The sequence below is a fragment of the Ursus maritimus genome, unplaced genomic scaffold, assembly GCF_017311325.1.
Source record: "Ursus maritimus isolate PB19 unplaced genomic scaffold, ASM1731132v1 scaffold_18, whole genome shotgun sequence".
NCBI classification, from domain to species: domain Eukaryota; kingdom Metazoa; phylum Chordata; class Mammalia; order Carnivora; family Ursidae; genus Ursus; species Ursus maritimus.
This window is the reverse complement of record NW_024424230.1, coordinates 33,920,222-33,941,218: the sequence shown is the minus strand read 5'-3', so window position 1 is coordinate 33,941,218 and position 20,997 is coordinate 33,920,222.

The window sequence follows — 20,997 nt, the reverse complement described above, 5'->3', positions numbered from 1 at the left end:
TCTTTTGTCTTTTTGATAATAGCCATTCTAATAGGTGGGAGGTGATATCTCATATATTAAGATGTCTATACTACCCAAAGTGATCTATTGATTCAATGCATTTCCTATCAAAATCCCAAAAGCTTTTCCTGCAGACATGGAAAAAATAATTCTATAAAGTTCATATGGAACCACAAAAGTCTGAAATGCCACAACAATCCTGAAAAAGAAGAATAAAGCTGGATTCATCACACTTCTTGATTTCAAAATATACCACAAAGCTATAGCAATTAAAATAGTACGGTACTGACATAGAGACAGACATATATATCAATAGAATATAGAGCCCAGAAATCCATACATATATGGTCAACTGATCTTCAACAATGGTGCCAAGAACACACAATGGGGAAAAGATTGTCTCTTCAACAAATAGTGTTGGGAAAACAGGTTATCCGCATGCGAAAGAATGAGACTGCACCTGTTAAACAATAAGGCGAAAAGACAAATCAGTGGAATGGGAGAAAATACGTAAGGAGCTCCTATGACTCAACAGCAAACAAAGCTAATAACCTGATTTAGAAAGACTTTAGTAGACATTTTGCTAAAGAAGACATACAAGTGGCCAAAAGCTGATGAAAAGATGCCCAACATTGCTAATCACCAGAGAAATGTACCCCAAAGCCACAATGAGATACCACCTCACGTCTGTTAGGATGGCTTTTTCTTAATTAGTCTGAGGACGGCTTAGTTAAACCAAGTGTTGACTCACTGGAACAGCTTCTCCAACCCTCTCTCAACCCAAATCAGGGTTATATGCACATTCTTTATGATTATATTATTATCATCTAATCCGGCACATGATGGTGGATCTAGGTTCTGTGGAGTCTGAAGCTTATATAATTTGAGGAGGCTTCTTTAAGAGAAAAAATTTTAAAAATTAATATAAAATTGAGTGACGATCCCTGAATTTCCCCAGTTAATTTGCCCTCACGCTGCCTTATGTGGAACTGATTCTTTGCATTATCTTCCTCACCAGATAATGAGTTCCTCATGGACAAAGACTGAATCTTATTTGTCTCTGTGGCCCCATATCCTATGGTCCCCTGCCCCCCATCTTGCTCCTGGTAGTGACCAAAGAGTTGCATTGTTTCTCCTTCTTCTTTCCCTCTGTCTACTCACAGTTCAGGGCCTGATTGTGTTTGGGCTCTTGAAAGAAAAGGATCTGAACAGGGCACTCTGCCCTGATTATCCTTCTACTACTTCCTGTGGAAGGGGTCAGGAGTAGGAAGAGGACGAAGAGGCCACGCTGGTGGCGTTGTGCATGAGGAAAGTGCAGCCTGTAGGACTTAGGCCAAGACCCTGAAGGAGGACATCAGCAATTACGGTTCCACGTGTTCAACCTCACAAAACAGTGTTCTCCAGATTCGACAAGCTGTAGTCAAGTGCTGTCTTTTCATCTCTTCATTGGTGCATTAATGAAAAAGAAGCTTCCTATTGATTGTAATTTTTAATGCTGCTGTTCACTCCTCGCCCAGCTGACTTGGATATTCTGAGGAGGGCTCCAGCTTGAAGGTGCCCTGGCTGCCAGCCACCACTCTCCAGGTCTCCTCGCCTCTGGCTGCTCCTTTGTGGCCAGAATACAAAATGAGGGAGAGGCAATGCAGGCCAGAGTCTGCAGGTAGTTGGGGCACTCTCACAGAATGCCTGAAGACCTCAATGGCTCCCAAGAAGTAATCTGCTTTCCCTACTTCTCCCCTCAGTCTCCATCTTCAGGGTCTGGGTTCCTTCACTCGGCCTCATGCTGAGAATCCTGTTGCCCTGGTCAAACTGGCAGCTGGCCAGGTAGAGATCTCTTTTCTCTCCTGGCAGTCACATCTCACAGAGAACCTGACTTATGCTCTTAAGCAGAGGATTCCAAATCTCTCTGTGCTCACTGCTTCCTAACTGTTCTGGAAAAGTGGTTCATGGGTTGCCATGCCTGTCACAAAGGAAAAGGGAGCATCACAGATATTGAGGGCATTTCTGCCACCACCCAAGCCATGGTGCTTGTTCCAGAATAAAGGACCGCAGGTGCCCTTGCTCCTGGATCACTTTTGTACTTGCCTGCCCTGTCATTGGCTTGTCACTGGCTGCTCATCTTGCCACTTCTTCAATTCAGATGACCCTGATAGAACTTAATCCTTTAATTAGGCAATTAGCACATCTCCACTGAACAGGATTTGTCCTTGTTGAGCTGGGGAAAGAAACCGCACATCATGGGGAAAGAGGAAACGGCAATTCAGTGTGTGGGAAGTGCAGAAAGAACTGGTTTGGCCTTCGTCAAGGGGCAGTGGTGGTGCGGTCAGCAGCTTTCAGAGCTACTCTTCCCGGGCAGTGGCCGAGATCCAGTTCTTAACATTTCGCAAACATACACCAGTTCTTAGGTTATCGAGGGAGGGACAGGTTGGACCCCTCCTTGGTGAGCCTGTACTTCTGCCCTTCCTTTCCTTCACTGCTTCAGGCTTTATAATATCGGCCATCATTCACTCTAGATGTCCTCTGTACTCATCCTCATCTTAACACCCCCCCCCCCCCAGGACGGGTCCTATATTGCTCAACTTCCCGCTCCCTTCTCACTGGGCAGACACTGTCCTGAGCTGACAGCCCCAGAGGTGTCAGAATACAGCTCCAAGGCGAGGCATAATCATAGCATAGAGACCCCCCACCTGCATGGCCCCATGGGCTCCAGGGATGCTGACAATTACAGACCCTCAAGGACCAGGGGAATATTCTTCCCTAAATGCTTCCAGGGTGAAAAAGACTGGTTTGGCACCTCCATCTGGGGCTTTAAGAGTTATTTTTGTCCTTGAAGTCTAATAGAGGGTTATTGGTAATTATAGGAAAATATGGAGTAGAAATAAGGGGTTTTTTGAAGTTTTTTTTTTTCTGGTACCAGTATTATATTTTGAATTTCCTATTCAGTTAGATACAACTCCTGAGATCATGACCTCTATGATTATAGCAAAAAAAGGCCCCCATCATCCATGAGCCTATGATTTCCACTTTGTTTCTATCCCTCTAACTGGCATAATTTCTCTGGACACTGCAGAGAAGGGATGTTACCTAAATGCTTGTTTTGCAGGGTGCCATTTCCATGCATCAAGTTCACTTGCAATAAGGGCACACAGGGGCCCAGTACATCTCTCTTCATTGGCGTTTTATTCAGAGCACTCAGAATGTTTGCTTTGTCAGATGCTTTCGGTGGCTCCCTACCGCCAACAGACTGAAAGCTCCCTCCTCAGCTGGCCTGTCCATTTCTTCTGCAAGTGACTTGCACACTCTTTCTCAGTCACTCTGTCTCATTCATTCATTCATTTCTCCATTCATTCCACAAACACGGATTCACTACCGCTTCTAATGTTGCAGAAGCTGTCCTAGGTTCTGGGGATATGAAGAAGAATAAATAATAACGTCTTCTTCTGTTCTCAAAGGTCTGCTAATCCAGGAGAAGACAAAACTCTAAGTCAGAACGACGGGAAGCCCTGTCTGTGACAGCGAGATGGATGTCTGGAGCTGAGCAGGGGCACTCAGGAATAGGACTGGAGGAGAACCGGGAAGGTTTCACAGAGGAAGTGGCTCCACCATGTTATTACACACGTGTTGAGAAGCCATTTCACTGGAAGCAGTGTCCTGAGGAAAGCCAGAGGAATACCGACCACAGTGTACTCAGGAATGTCCAAGCCAAAACCCAGGTGGCCAGAAAAAGGCTGGAAGGGAGGGCAAAGTCCATAGTATAGAGAGCCACATGTAGGCTCTAGGGACTAACGGATGCTGTGTTGTGTATGCGTGTGTGTGTGTGTGTGTTAAAGACTGTACTTGGGTAACAAATAGTGTCTTGGATGCCTAAAGGAGCAGCACAGCTACAAAGAATGCTTTAAACATGAAAAATATGAACAGCTTAGAAGACATCCAGCTGGGGCGCCTGGGTGGCTCAGTCGTTGAGCATCTGCTTTCAGCTTGGGGCGTGATCCCAGAGTCCTGGGGTCGAGCCCCACATCAGGCTCCTCCGCTGGGAGCCTGCTTCTTCCTCTCCCACTCCCCCTGTGTTCCCCCTCTCTCTGTCAAATACATAAATAAAAATCTTAAAAAAAAAAAAAAGAAGACATCCAGCTGACTGATTTAATCATGAACTGTGTAGTCTTTCTGGCTCAATAGTCCCTTCTGTGTATACAGTGCAACCTCAGACATCCCTGCAAAGGTCACCAGTTATTTCTGAGAGTCCATGGGGAGTGATTCAGGCACTAGCAGGACTGTCTCTCACCTCAGGGGCACCACACGACACCTGCCCCCTTCCCCTGGCCTGCTCTGATGTCCTTGGATGTGTCCATGCCCACTGGCCTGCCCACTGTGGGGACACTGGCATCAAGGTATCCAGTGCTTCAGGCTTTGGTGAGGCCGATCTGAAAAGGGCCCGGCTTGGAGGAAGGAAAGAGCTCCCTCCAGGTCTGGCCCACACAAATCCCAAAGTAGCTGAGCTTGAGGCAGGGACCCACAGAGTTCTTCACAGATGAGAAGCTGCATCAACTCTGCCCCTTCCTGCAGCCAGGTAACCAGGACCGGCCCTGGGGTCAGCTCAGGGGCAGAAGCTATTTCTCTGCTCCCTCTCACGCCTGCCTCCCCCCACCCAATGCCTTGAGTCTTTCATAGTTAAATATAAATGCTTCCAATTTGCTCCTTATTCTGACAGCAGTAAACACATATAGTCACAGACACCAAAGACCCTGGAATCTGTACATTGGGAGCCACGGATTTGAGCTCAGCGGCTAACTGAGATCAGAAAATACTAGAAGAAGGCACAGAAATTCAAGTTGCAAAAACCAGGATATAATTCTTGAAAAAAGAAGGGGAGATAATGTGGGAATGATAGGAATCAGCTCAAAATTATTATTTGATATCAAATTTGATAATTAGAGAGAAATGCAAATGCATATCTGGCAAATTATTAGAAGTAAAACCCATAATTTTTAATTATAAATAACCACAGAATGTATAAGCAAATAGATTGCATCTACAGAGTCAAAGACAGAAAACCAAGGCAGCAGCGAGAATGCCCAAGCAAGAGGAGGCTCACAAGAAGATGGCATGAGCGGGGCAAGACGCGTGTTATGCCAATAATTACAAATGCCTTGATGTGCACTATTAAAATTGAGGACTTTCATGTTGGGATAATGATAAACCTAAGAGAAAGAATCACCTAAATAAGATGGCAAAGGAAGAAAAGTTAGAAACAAAAGGATGGGTAAAGAGAAGACAGGAAAATACAAAAAAGAAAATTGGTCCCGGAAATATTGGTATCAGTCTATGTATAATTATAGTAAAAAGCATTAAATAATGGTCATAAAGGGTGTATCGGACATGAAAATAGTACTTTAAAAGGCATTAATGGATATTAAGGAGGACATGTGTTACAATGAGCACTGATTCACAATAATGAATCATGGAACACTGCATCAAAAACTAATGTATGGTGACTAACATAATAATAAAAATAAATAAATAAATAAAAGGCATTATCATCGTGTGAGCAAGTGGAGACAACTGCCCTACTAGAATCTTTTGAATTCAGTTTATCTCTGAAGGGAAGGAGAGAAATGGTACAGTAAATATTGGAGATATTTGTCAAGGGAAGGTTAAAAATATGTACATTATTGAATTCTTTTCTTGAAAAACAGTTTTCATGTAGAACACTTGGAAAATAAAGAAAAGTAGTACAGAAGAAATCAACGTTTACCTACAATCTCAGGAGCCAAGGGCAGCTGCTCCTTTAAGAGAGCTTTTCCCTCTGGGAGAGCTGTGGTCTTGGCGGAGACTTGCCCCTTTTAAGGCCTGGGGGAGTGGGGGCAGTAGGCAGGGAGAGGGCAAATATCCAAAAGGGAGAGGAGCTGAGTGGGGGGTTACTGTTCATCTCCTTTCCCCTTACCTAGTCCCTCATGTCTAGAAACACAGAGATTTTGCTGCCTACTTTCTTTTCCCCTGGAGCTCCCAGTATGACTGAGCAGGGTGCAGATTCCATGAGGAAAGGAGTGGGAGAAAGCAGGCATTGCGGTGCACACAAGTCGTATTTAAGTTTTTAAAATAACAATTACTTCTGATTAAAAAAAGCAGAGAACATATAAAACTATCTGAGAAAAGAAGTCTGGGAAAGTAGCGAAGCCAAGGGGTAAGGCGAACAGGAAAAGGGAACAACTCGAGGCCTCCCCGGTGACTTTCTGTCCCAGCCCTTAGGAAAAAAGAAGGAAGAGAAGGGGGCTGGGAAGGGAAGAAGGGATGTAGATAAAGACGAGCTTCTCGGGGCGAAGAGGATGGAAGACAGAAACGGAGGAAAGAACTGTGGAAAAGGATCTTGGCTGTAAAGGAGCTGAGACCAGTTCCTGAGGGGAAGAAACATTTGCTAAGTCGCTCACCTTAGCCAGGCGGGTGTGCAGCCCCGAAGGGAGCTGCCCAACAGGCTTGCTTGACTTTCGGGGCTTCCACATTCGGTTGGCACAGGTCAATTCCTAGAGCTAGAGTGGTTTACTGAGAGGCCGGAGGGTCCCCAAGAGCCCAGAGAAAGGGAGGATATGTGAGTGGAGCGGAGGCATTGTGTTCCGTAAAGAAAAGGCAAATTTGGGTTTTTACACCAATGCAAGCTTTCTCAGGCTAGAGGTAGTTCAACAAATATGGGGGAAGAGGGGGCCTTTGAATTTGTAGATTTTATGCCAGCAATTATCTTAGAATAACAAAACAGCACTGCTCCTTTATGAATCTCGGATTGAGAACAGCAGGTACAGAGGTGGGAAATGTGGTAGGTGGGAAATACGGCTTAAATGTGCTTTCGGCTGTGTCTTCCAGGTAATTATAATGGAGACTGCTTCTCCCCCACCCATGCCTGTCATCCTCAGTATTAAATTATGATGATGATGATGATTACTGGTAATTATCCCTTTCATGTACTTGGCATTTTCTACTTTCTAAAGTACTTGCACATGGATCCCTTCACCGTGAGCCTAGGAGACAGGAAGGGCAGGCACTGCTCCACCTGTCTTTGAGATGAAGAGTGAGGCTGCGGTTCCCTTGCCCTAGGTCACACAGCCTGTTAGGGACCCCAGGCATCTAATGATCTCTAGCTCTCTCTCAACTGCATATTTGGTTCACTAGAAGACTAATTATTTCTTTCCACATTTAAGCATATAATGGATACGTATATGGGCACATATATTCCATACATCAAAAATTGAGTTGTTATACTTTAAGTATGTAGCATTTAAGTTTAGAGTGTATCTCTCCCTTCTTCCATCTCTGTCTGTCTCTGTGTCTGTCTGTCTGTCTGTCTCTCTCTCTCTCTCTCTCTCTCACACACACACACACAGAGGGAAAGGGAGAGAGAGACTGAGATTCATATTCTGTTGTTCACTTATGGATTTCAAAGCATTTCCCAAATAACAAGACATTATCTCCTTTGTCAGTTATGATGGCTGGAAGTTTTGGCAGGCTTGTCTCAGCTTTCTGTTTTTTCTACGTATTACGGAGAGAAATCTAGGGATAGAACTGGGTATCCGCATTACATTTAGGAAACCGGATATAGAAGTGTGTGCGTGCAAGGTACCACCTGCTTCGCACCTTGGCCAACTACTGATTACTCTCCACGATCTGGAGCTAATCCCGAGGATTAAGTGAGCATCTGCTCCCTTTGCTGACAGCTGGGTGGGGCTGAGCCATACACAGAGGGGGTGGATCAGGCTAAAGCAAACCAGCCAATGTGGAGAGAGCAGTGGGGCTTCCCTGAGAGTCTTGGAGACTTGACCCCGGCTGCTCTTGACCCCGCCCTCCTGCACTATGCTCCCTTCCGCCCTCACCCACGTCTCAGCCTGGAAGTTGTGCAGGGTGGTGAAGAGCCAGGTCAGACTGCCAGAGTTGGTACCCGCCCCGCGGCTCTGTGTGCACTATGTGACCTTGGCAGACTGCTGTGGATAAAAGCCTTAGTTCCCTTATCCATAGGAGGGGACCATGGCAGTAATCCACTCCTGAGTCACAGTGCAGATGAGGTGAGACGTTCCCCTTAGAGAGCCTTGGCTGTATTTGCCGCTGGGAAGCACGTCATCCTGCTGCTCCTCTCTCTCTCTCCTCTTGTTCCTTGCTCATCATTTCAGCTCAAGTGCCACCTCCCAGTGTTCGAGTACACACGGATGCTCCTTATCCTCTGCCACATCTTACCTGGACTAGTCCTTTTGGCATTCACCTTGTTAGGGTCATGCATTTGTTTTTCTCTATTTCATGGGTCTGGGTCTGTGAGTTCCTTCTGGAGAGAGTGTTTCAGATCTTAGTTTTCTGTAGAAACACACACACACATACACACACACAACCTGTGGGAAGGAAGGGAAGGAAAGGATGAAGGAGAAATGAATGAAGACACGGCCTTTCTTTTAATCATCTCCAGTGTTAGTTTCCAGCCCACACGTCCTCCTCCTTAGACAAAGCAGTCTTGGGGAACTACACCTGATAGCACAGACTCAGCAGAAAGTCATTCGAGAGTAGAAAAAGAGCCCAATTTTGTGATGTGACCAAAGTAATGGTGGTAAAGCAGAAGCCCCTCAGTCCCTAGGGGGCAGCGGGACTCTCATCTCCTCTTCCAGGCATGGAGAATGTAAGACTGTATCTTGACCACTTTCCTGAGATGGAGTGTCTTTTTCCCATAGATTCCATCTCTTCTTAAAATTTCTCCCAGAGATGGGAAACAGGCAGAGGACACACTGAAAGGTTGGGTTTGTCAAAGTGATGACAGTGTCTAGAGTTATGGAGGGAGCTGAGAAGCACCACCAACTGGGTCCTAGGTACCAACAAGAGCACTGCCCTGGCCCCCAGGCATGGCCGTGGCTCAGGGGGCCTCAGATCCCCCTGGACCGTTCTGCGCAAGTGGCCTCACCTCCGTGGCCTCAGCACTTCATCTGGAAAAGGTAATTACCTAGGGTCTGCTCAGCTCTGACATTAGGTAGCTTGCCACAGACCCTGCAGACATCCCTGCCTCCTTGCAGCAGCTGGTATTTAAAATAATGGTGGTGAGTCATCTCAAAGCGATGACAAAAGAAGGTTGTTCTGATTTATTCCTCACAGTGCCTCCACATTCTGGAATCCCGAGAGCTAAGAGAGTCTGCAGAGCAGAACCTTCCAGATACCTGAACTCTATCTACTTTTAAACATCCAAACTGAATTTTGTTCTAAAGTTGAAAAAAAAATTAAACATATTTTCTTGGACTTTTTTCCTTATATTTAATATTTTGTTATAATTATATTTTATCTTCAGGAAAGAGAAGGGGAAGAATACCTTGCACTTCTCTGGATGACCTTGGTCCTCATTCTGAACATGAATGCTGTTAGTGAAGGGAAACCCCGGGAGCTCCTGAGCTCTGCCATGGGTTTGAATTTTCTCCCCACCGACCTCCTCCTGAGTCTTTCCTCACTCCCTTCAGTCTCTGATGGGGTCACTGGGCAGAAATGAGAAGGGACATAGTTTTCATATATGGAGTCCAAGGCCAGGGCAGGACAGGGATTTCCTCAAGGTTAAAGAGCTCGTCAGTGGCATTGCTGGAGGAGAACAAGCTCTTTTGCTAGTGAGCCAGTCTTAGAGTGCTCCAGTGCCAGCTTGCTTAATTTGCAAACCTGCCTTTCCTTTTCAGAGGGTCTTAAGCCATCCAATTCAAGTTTCAAGGCTGGCTCCTTATTGACTTGATTGATATTGTTGCCGATGAAGACTACCTCATCATAGAACCACTGTATATCATATTTTTAAATTTCTCAGTCTAGAGAGATTCTTTGGTGGGGTAAATAAATTAAAAAACAAAACCAAAACAAAAAAAGTCACCTACTATAGCAACCCAAGATCCTTCTGGTAACTAGAAGATACCTGGCCAAAATCATATATAAGCAGTTTTATCTTTCCTTTTTTTCCCACTCTCTTTCTCTCACCCTCCCCTCTCTCCTTCCTCCCTCCCTCCCTCCCTTCCTTCCTTCCTTCCTTCCTTCCTTCCTTCCTTCCTTCCTTTCTTCCATCTCTTTTTCTTTCTTCCTTTTTTCACTGCTTCCCTCCCTCCGTCTCCTCCTTCTCCTCTTCCTCCTTTCTCTCTCCCTCCCACTCTCTTTCTTCCTTGTTGCAGAGACTCTAATAGCATGAAGCTCATATCTGGTATATATGTGATGCTGCTCTTACACTACTCTCTGCAGGCCAGAACTCCAGACATTACTTACTTCCTCCTAGTCCTTTGCTGGCAGTATTAATATACACTATCTATGATGGAGAGTGAGAACTTGGTTGCCACCATGTGGTCCAAGAACCACACTCAGCCCAAAGTGCAACAGAGAGGTGGCCTCTCAAGACTAAAAGAGGCAAAGTTTGCATCCTGAAATTGGTATCTTCTTTAGAAAAAGATGGATCTGCTAGGTATGATGTATTCCTTTTTGTCCAACTCACGTGAAAAGAAAGTATACACTCAGAATATGTGATTATAGGCTGTGGTGGATTTATAATATTTCAATTTAGCTAGGCTGAATTCCATTTCCTGCATGTTTCTGGTTAGGGTGTGCCATGAAGGAGATTCTTATGAGAGATGTGTTGGGCCAAAGGGAAACAGAAGTTATTTAGTATCTTATACACATAGTCACTCTCTGTCGACTCACCTGTGGTTCTGACCAATAGCTGGGCCTGCCACTGATCCACCTTCCCCTGAGTCTTGGGTCAGGCGTGTAGGTTCATCTGGGAGACAAAGGGTCCTGGACTCTATAGGATACCCTCAAGGTCAGAGTCAATAAGAACTCACACAAATTTCAGAACATCTTCCTAGGCTCCAGCCCATGTTAGTGCATTCCAGCTTGTTCTTGATGTCAATCCCTACACCATAATATAGCTGGCAGGGATCTTGATTATCTTTCCTTTCCACGAGACACCACACTGGTCCATCACATGGATAGTATTATGCTGATTGGATCTAGCAGTCAAGAAGTAGCAACTAGTCTATAGACCCTGGAAAGACACTTAAATGCTAAGGGATGGGAAATAAATCCTACAAAAATTCAGGGGCCTCTTGCCACGATGAAATTTCTGTGTCCAGTGGTCTGGAGCATGTTAAGATCTCTCTTCCATAGCTGAGGGGCAGTTGCTGCATCTGACCCCTTATACCACTGAGCAAGGGGTACAGGGCCTAGGAGGCCTCTTTGTATTTTTGAGGCATTATATACCACATTTGGGTGGGCTTCTCCAACCCATTTTCCAAGTGACATGAAAATCTGCTAATTTTGGGTGGGGCTCAGATAAGAGACAGCTCTCCAACAGGTCCAGACTATCATGCAAGCTGTTCTGATACTTGGGCCGTATGATCCAGCAGAACCAATGGTGCTTGCAGTGTCAATGGCAGATACAGATGCATTCTCTGGCAAGCCCTTGCAGCTGAATCACAGAATAAACTCAGATTCTGGAGTAAAACTACTTTATCTCTTCATGAAATTATTCTTCTGTTGAGATACAGCTTTGGCTGCTACTGGGCCCTAGTAGAGAAACAACCAACCATCGGCCACCAAGTTATTGTGTGACCAGAGGTGCCCGTCACAAATTGCTGCTATATGATCCACCAACCCATGAAGCTGAGCACGGACAGGTGCTCGCCATTTTCGGATGAAAGTGATATATATGAGACTGGGCTTAAGCAGGCTCTGAAGGCACAAGTATGTACATGAGGAGCTAGCCCAGATGCCCATGGCCCCTATTGTTGCTACACTGTTTTCCTTCTCTCAATCTATGGCCTCATAGGGAGCTCCCTATCATAGGTTAACTGAAGAAAATACCGGACTTGTTTTTTACGGATGGTTGTGTAATGTGCACTCACCATTAAAAAGTGCTTGGCTGCTGCACTATAGCCTCGTTCTGGATGGCCCTAAAGACAATAGTAAAGGGGAAATCTTCCCAGTGACAGGCCATTGGACAGTGCCCAGTAAAGATGGCAAGAATGGCATATCTATACCGGCTCATAGACCAGGAACGGTTTTGGTGACTGGTCAAGGACTTGAAAAGAACAAGAGTGGAAAATTGGTGACAAGAGGGTCTGGGGAAGAGGCAGGTAGATTAATCAAGATGAGCACATAGGGTAAACATATTTGTGTCCTGTGTGAATGCTCTCCAAAGGGTGATCCCTATAGAACAGAACTATAAAAAATCATGTAGATAGCATAGCCTGTTCTGTGGATACCAATCAGCCTCCTTCCACAGCCACTCCTGTCATTTCCTAATATGTTTATCAGCAAAGTGGCCATGATGGCTGGGATGGAAGGTATATGTGGCCTCAGCAACATGTACTGCCACTCACCAAGGATAAACTGGTTACAGCCACTGCTGAGTGCCCAATCTGCCAGCAGCAACACCCAGCGCTGACATGGCACCATTCCCCCGGGTGACCAGCCAGCTACCTGGAGGCAGGTTGATTACATTGGCTTGCTTCCCTCATGAAAGGCATAGAACATTATTCTTAGTGAAAAAGACACTTGCCTTCTATATAGTTTCACTCCAAATGGTATTAGTTAAAAAAATAGGAATTCTAAACACCAACAATAAAACCCATAAATTTGATACATTTGATGCATTTTTGCCTATAGATGAGAGCCAACTGAAAGGTTATTTACGGTAATTTTTATGCAATTTAAAAAAGGGTTGGTTATCTTATATCCATGCCCACAGTGTGTTAGAATGTTCAAATTAGAAAGTGGGGAAATAAATCTCCAAGGGTAGGCTGGGTTATGCTGCACTAACATACAAAACCAAACTCCTGATGACTTAACACACACTTCTGTCTTTCTGCTGTTATCATAGGTTGGCCTGGGTCTCTGCTTCAGAACCCAGAGTGACAAAGCAGCCACCTTCTGGAGTGCTGCCAGTCATGATGGCAGAGAGAAAACCTCATGGGGGTCTTATACTGATGATAAAATTGGTCCAGTCCACATGCCCCAACCCCAGAGGAATCAGAAAGTTCAATGCCACCAGACCCAACACTTATTGGTGATCAGAACTAATGAGTACTCTAGAGGTGAGGGAAAGCTATGACTGGCAGGGTCCCACAATACTGAAGAATGGCAGCTGTTTGTGAGGGAAAAGACAAAGGGAAGACTAAAAGTGAAGATGCAAGACTGGAGCTATTTAGTTTAGAGGCAGATGGTCACTACACAGGCCTGGGTTATGCTCTGTTCTCCAGTATAGTACAACAAATAATGCTCATTTCAGCTCCCACTCAACAAGGAAAAGTAAAACTGTACTCTGTGTGTTCTGTTTAAGAGGATTGAACATTGATATTACATTTTAGAATTATTTCTATGCAAAATCCCTAATATATTGATATTTTATATGTATGTCTACGTCTACCTTATTCTGCAAAGACACTTAATAGTGGCAACACAATGGAACTGTCACTGGTTTTGTTCTTGTCATAGTCATTATACCCATACTGGGCTTTATTTCTAAGTGAATTAAGTCACAGGAAGCAAGGGAGAGGCCATAGCCTCATGAGAGCACATTCACTCATTTAAGTCTGTCAGTTGGCTGTTTTTAGCTGTATCAGTTGAGAACGTGTTGGGATGACACACAGCCCTGGATAAGATTGTTTTGAACAATATGAGAAATCAGTGGCATTCAGGCCAAATTAAATCTAATTTACTCTACAAATTGCCAAACTATCAGTCCTATTAAATCTGTTTATTAAAAGGCAGGAGAGTCGGCCTGGGTCGCAAGCTGTGGCTGGGATAATAAGACAAAGATGAAGCCCACTAATGTAGATAAATCATGTTTGATTTCCAGGCCAGAGGTAGCCAATGGGAGGGCTTTCACCTCGTCTTCCCTGTCATCCAGAGGTATCTGTGAGCCAGTTGGAATGTCCCCAGAGTCAGGCCATACTGATTGATTTTCATGGCACTGGGAGGCCCATGTCATTGCCCCCAATCTGGGGTCATTAATAAAACCAACTCCATTTCTCTCTAGTTATCCATTCTACAAAATATAATTTAAGTAGGTCTTTATGATTTAGAGACGGGTGGGATAGGGAGGGTAGAGTAGCTGATAATGGTGGTGGTAGTGGCAGGGAGAGGAGGTTGGGATTGTTATCTTCTGAAATCCTAAAGTGTAGGTAGGGCAAATAATAGTAGACCTTTATTTTCAAATTACTTGGGGTGATCCACAAAACTTTATAAGATTTTGGGTTGGATTTTACATCTTAATAATGGTGGGTGTACATATAAAATGAGGGGGAAAGGGCAATGCTAATTAAGGCCTTTTTCTCTAAGAAAGACCAGTCTTTGTTTATGGTGTTCACTTGCTTGGAATGCTGTACATCAGGGTGTCCAGTTACTAAATTCTACTCATCCTTGGAGGTCTGTCTTCAGCCCCCTTTCATCTTAAGAAGTCTTCTTTTAATATCCCAGTCCTTGGCTTTCCTTCTTTTGAACTCTTGTCCCAATGAATATTTTTTCCAATGAATATTAATAGCATTTGATTTGACAATTATCATATCCTTCACCATATTGCACTTTGATAAATCTTTTTTATGAATTATTTCCCTGAAACTACAAAGGAAATATGTAGAAAGATCCAGCAACTTGCCCAGGATCACACGATTAATAACTTGTGCTGTTCCTAAGCAACCCCTCAATGTTCGATTGCATGGGGTAGTCTGATATTGAGGGGGAAGCAAACTCATCAAGTATGTAAGTTGGAGTCTAGGGACTGGCTAGGGAATATAATGTGAACTGGATTCTCTTGGGGGCTTAAAAAGCAAGGCCTTCCAGTAGGTGTCAAGCAATGGCCCTTCAGCCAGTGTAGGAAGACAGGCTAGGCTGAAGCTGAATGACTGGGTTCACTAATTCAGAAGATTATTCACTTTCATTGAAATTTAGCCCTCAAGCACTTTCCACAGATCTGTATCTGTGCCTTCCACTTTGTTCCAGGCAGTCTTCATCTCAGACAGCCTTTATAGTGGGTACTTTCTGAAAGCTAGGAGTAAGGAGTATGGCTAAGAATAGAGAACAAGCTTTGAGCATACAACCTCAAACCCCAGATCATAATTCCATGGAGTAAACTTGTGGGTTTCAGTTACCACTCATTCAGTACAATCCAGTGATAGGTTCGGGAAACTTCTGGAGGAAAGTTGAGGTGGGAGAAGGGAGGGATGAAAATTGCTCACAGTAATCCAAAGGCTTTATTAGTCTGTAATTAGGAGTGATGGGAGGAAGCCAAGTGAGGGAAAATTTAAGCTAAATTGCAGGAAAAAATGAGTGTCTAACAATGAAGAGTATTCAACTGTGGAGGAGGATGACAGAGACAGAGCAGCGGCAGTCACTCATAATTTCTTTATTGGTAATTTGGTCTCTATATTTTGGATGAAATACATATCTGGGAACCATGCCAAGTCATGCAAGGGATGCCCTTTAACCGGCATTCAGGGTGATAGCATTAATGGCTCTGGGAGAGGAAAATGAGATAATCTTGAGAATCAGCTGAGAATGAGAAGTCCAAAGAACAAGGTGTTCTCTTAGGTTTGGGTCCTGTCACTGCACCTCGTTTGAGTCACTCAGTTGAGGCCCTGTACCACCAGAGCAGAAACCAGTGATCTCTCACCTTCCTCCCAATATCTCTAGAGGGCGTCTCTTACTGCCTCCAGTCTTAGAGAAATCTGAATTCTCAGAATATCCGTATTCTAGGAAATGACCATTAAAATGCAACTCTGCTCCATGTAATACATTTAAGTTAGAAGGGAAAGAAGAGCGAAGATGGGGTTTTAAAAATGAATTAAAACATACATAAACAACTTTGCATCACCTTTCTGATAAGATCTACTTATGAAAACAAACTTTAGGTTGTTTCCTATCTAGGACATTCTACAAGTGTTTTAACCAGCAGCTCTTTCTTGAGTCTCTCACCCAGGTGGGGTTTTACGTACTGCTGTTTTCACGTCAGCTCTTTGTTCATGATCTTTCCAAGGACGTCTATAATGTGTCTTCAACTTACCCCATGGCAATTATCTGCATTACTCAAACCCTCCAGTTTTCCAATGTGTTTAACATTTGCTCAATATACACACATACACGCATGTGCACACACATGCCCAAACATGAACATATGCTTACAGATATCTGCATGCATGTGCCTTCACACATACGAACAATAAAAAGAACCCTTTTCTTTTTCATTTAACATTTTGAGAGTTTAGTGTTTCTGGGAATATAATTTGAGGAAATGCCTCTTTTGTTTTTAAACCCAATCTACTCGTTCTTCAAATCCATATCCCACGTCTATAAAAAGGCACATGTGAACGTAGTCGCCACTCTTCTTCCACTCAGAATGCTATCATCACTCAACTCAGTGTGTAAGAAGTCTACCTGCCCTCTAAGGCTCAAGCCTAGCACTATTGTTACAGAATGTGCTTCCCACCCTCCTCAGCAGGAAGGGATCCCACTTTCTCTGAAATTCGGCAGCCTGGTGCATGATCCAAGGATGCTCAACACGCCTGCCCTCTACTGTGGGTCTTTGCCTTCACACTTTAATGCCCTTACTAGGATGTACTTTCTCAAAGTTGAGGACCATGTTTCACATAGCTTCACACTTTACACAGTACCTAGCAAGGTCATTTTAACGCAGTAGATACTCAGAAAGCACTCTTTTTAGAGAATGAGTAAGTTAATAATCAGAGGATGATGTTTTTATCAAATCACTCCTCCATTTAGGACATGTTCTTTTTGATCTTTCCTCCAAGGTCTCATGAGGCCCGTGATGCCCCTAAAACCACACGAGGTAGATCCATTAGACCACTGCTGGCCGTCAACATTCTTTCCTGTTCCTCGTGAGGTCCTTTGCACCGCAGCACCACTGAAGGTCGAGTCTTCACCTAGAATGGTGGCCGCTCTCACTTGGCACTTTGAGGCTAGCCAAGCCCTGCCTTCTCCAGGACACTTCTTCTGGCCGTTCCACTTTTGATGAACACCCAGGTTCCTTGAATTTTTATGTAATTATAATTAAACTGCATACCATAGCACTTAACTATTTTCTGTTCTAAGAATGTTTTTGTTTCACTAACTAGATCAAAAATTAGTTTAGGGACATATAGAAAAGTGGTAAAAGGCTTTGAGCTCCAGAGTCAGCAGCTTGGTTGGAATCTGACTCCGACACTCATTAGCTGTGGGATCTTGAGCAAGTACTTACCCCTCCATACCTTCTTTTCCATCATCTCAGGAGTATCCTTGATCCAGAGGACTGTGAACTAAACAGACTAAAATTTGCATATGCCTTCAGAATGCAGGCAATAGAGGCAGAAGCACATGCATAAAGAATAATAAATTATAGATAGTGGGTCAGACAGTAAAGACTCAAGGAAAAGAGCAGAGGGAGAAACCTGGATGTGCTTATTGGTCTAAGAGGTCCTGAGTTGATTCTTGAGGAATTTTATCAAGGAAAAGAGCACAGTGTGGAGTGATTCTGAGCCCATGCATGATGTGTGGACAGAAGTGACAAGCAGAGGGGCCTGTTATGACTGGGGATGCATAGGTCTAGATATGGGTTTATGTTAGTGGTAAAATGAAATTTATTCCTTTGATCACATTGGAGGCAGTTTCCCTTAAGTGCATTGGCCATATTTTCTCAGCCTATGTATGTTGTACCTGGTTTTGTGATGGCACAGGTTACAGGACATAGAGACCACCCTGGAAAACATGGCATGTGACTGCTATGCCCACAGATATGCTGGAGGCAAGACAAAAGCTGACTAGACCATTTTTCAAAGCTGAGAAGAAAGTGGGGGTAAGTTCTGTTTGTGCAAAAATTATCTTCATCACAAGGCTGAAAAAGAGACCTCTGAGGATGCTGTTAGCCTCCAGAGGAGGCTGCATTCCTTCAGTGGGTAATCAAAGGTGCCAGAGAACCATTCAAAATGAGGAAGGTTGCATATGCATTGGGGCGGTCCATTAACCTCATTTCTTCCAACTCTGTGATGTTAAATAGCAATTAGAATGTCATGCATTTATTTATTTTTCTGCCCCGCCCCTTGGGCCCCTTGAAGTCACTCCATATTTTAGTCTTAATGGGACATGATAATAGAGCCAAGAATTGCAAACCCACCAGATTGGGCAGATTCTGGGGGAAAGTTGCACAAAGGGCACATTTTTACCACAGTAACTAACAATTATCTTCAGAGGTTTCAAAAACTGCCTCATAAATGTAACATTCCAATCACATTCTTATCGTTTAATGGGAGATACAAAAATTCAGCTGACAGGGCTGTCACTTCCATGAAGGTATTTTCATCTGGAATAGGCACTGAAGACACCTTTAGGAGAAAAAGCCCACGTGAACACAATGGACTCATGAGTCTGATCCTGACTCAGTGGACTTCTCATCAGCCCTGCAGGGGCTTGGTCAACTGCTACTCTGCCTGCCTGGAACTTCTATCCCTGCATTAGGAAGTCCTACTCATTCCTCAAAGTGCAGAGTAATTTGCCTTCCTCCAGAAAAGCATCCCTTGCTTCTCCAGCCCATTCTCATCTCTTCTTATTCTTTTTTTTTTCATCTCTTCCTATTCTAATTCCTATGGCATTTAGAGCTTAAGGTTCATAATTAAATTCTAAATTATAGACCATTCTATTGATATTAATAATATGATTTTAACATAATGTGTTATGCACTATTACTTCAAGTACACAAAGCTCAGATCCCAACTAGAAGCACATAATGTAAAGGGCCTGTTAAGAATAACTGGGGGGTGGACATTTCTGACATTGTATTGGGTCTTTAGGGGAGATATTTGGGCTAGGGTTCCCTTCGATGACATTTAAGCAAGTTGCATGTCTGCTTTGGTTTGTGTATGTGTCTGTGAGCATTTGTTTGAGTTAACTGTTCCACTACTCTAGAAAAACACTCTGGATTACATTTAATTCTAAAATATAAATTGAACGCATATGAAGGGTAAGGTATGTAGTGCTAAGTTTGTGGCTGGAGGATAGGTAGGCAGGGAATGGAGAAAAAAACCAAACTAAAAATGTATCGGAAATCTCATCTGAGATTCTGACTTATCTGTGCATACTTGTGAATTCTTGACACATGACACATAAATTAGTGGGCCAGGGGCCGTGCGCGTACAGATCTGTTTCTGACGTGGCCATCAGCACAGAATGACTGTAGCTCGTGGGTCAAGTCACAGACTCCTTTGCTTTTAGATGCCACGCACTCAAAACAGGTACAGAACAATTATTTCCAGAATGACATCCACAATGAGAAGATGAATAAGATGATCCACTAATAAGATGTGGGAAGAGAGTGTCAGAACTTGTATTATTAGTAAAAGGATTAAATTTCTAACATTTAATTTTTAATTTGCTTGGAAGCCCTCTTCAGTCCTTAAGCCAGAGTCACATGACTCACAGGGGCCTTGAGGTGACCAGAAAGTGGGGTAAGGATTCTGTAGCACCGGGAGTTTGGTGCTAGAGGAGTTTCTATATGCCCAGGTAAGGGGATTTGTGGATTTATTATCTTCTTTTAACGAAACTGCCCTTCATAGAATAGAGAAGTGACTTATAATAATCCTGTGAGAAAACTGCGGACTGAAGATAATGCTAACCACACAAGCCCCGGAGAACTGCCTCGTTAGGACGTGCTGGCGCCCGCGCTTCTCTTCCTCACCCTGCCTTAGCCCCATTGCCAGGTACAAGGAAGGGCTATCCGATCAGATGTAAAGAAAGGTCAGTCAATGAGTGGGAAAGTAAACACCCTCTAGAAACGGGTGTTTAGAAACGTTTCCATCTCTGTGTGATATTCTTGCCAAAAATGATGATTAAAGTTCTCATATGTGAGAGCACACTGAAAATGTCAGGAAAATTTTTCTAACCTGCTTGACTTTAGATAAGCTAGAAATTGACTAGCAAAATTCCAATAAATAGTTTTGCTCTTTGGGTGCATAGGACTGAAAAGTGAATGCGTGACTACTCAGCAGACCAATTGTGCCTTCGTCCATGGGCATTGCGTGTCTTCATGAGGCACCTTTAACAGTTAGAGCAGCCCTGAAAACCAAGCATCAGAATAAACCGAAATCAGTGCTGGACCTTACAACTGTTCTATCACAATGTATTAAACCAAGACTTTCTGAAATGTGAAGCGTATTCAGGCTCGAGGCTTTCTCTGAAAATATTACTATGAATAATATTTTCAATTTCACCAAAAGGTTAACATTAAATTGTGATTACATAAAATAAAAATGCAAATGTTGGTTTTATTTATTTCTCATTTTTAATTTATATTTTAATGTAAGTTTTATAATGAATGCAACATATTAACTTATAGTTTGTATATATGTACAGGCATATATATGTATGTTTATCTATCTATTTTAATTACGGGGAGGTGGCAAGCTCAATTTTTTTTTTTCCCGATAGGTGTATATGGCCAGAAACTGCTGGAGACCACTGGATTTGAGCTACATAAGCTGCTTTTGAGAGTACTCTATATGACCATAATATTCGTGGTAGAGAATGCTATTTGAGAAGCAAAGTACAAGGCTACTGGCCCACATGATTGATAATCAGTGAGGGCAATTAACTGCAAGCAGGTGCCAACAATAGATTTGATTAAAATGGGGACGGTTCAATTTTTCTTAAAGAATATACTGCAGATTCTTCTGTCTCCTTAAGAGCCTACTGCACAAACCCAACTCGCTTCTATTGCCTTGCTACTCAGTGTCTGTGTCAGGCCCCCTCTCCAACCTGACTGGACGGCTCTTTGCCTCCCAAACAGAACTGGTGTCGACTCCCCGCAGACGATTCTTTCTTAGTCCCGGTCTGAAGTGCCCTGTCCTCTCCTACTGACCTTCTTGTTGTTTCCAAATCTTGCTCATCCCTCCTGACCAAGGTCAACTCTCTTCTCTCCTTCAATCTTCTCAGACCACTTTAGCCCACAATTTTCTCTTTCTTTTCTAAACTAATAGCAGTTTCTAT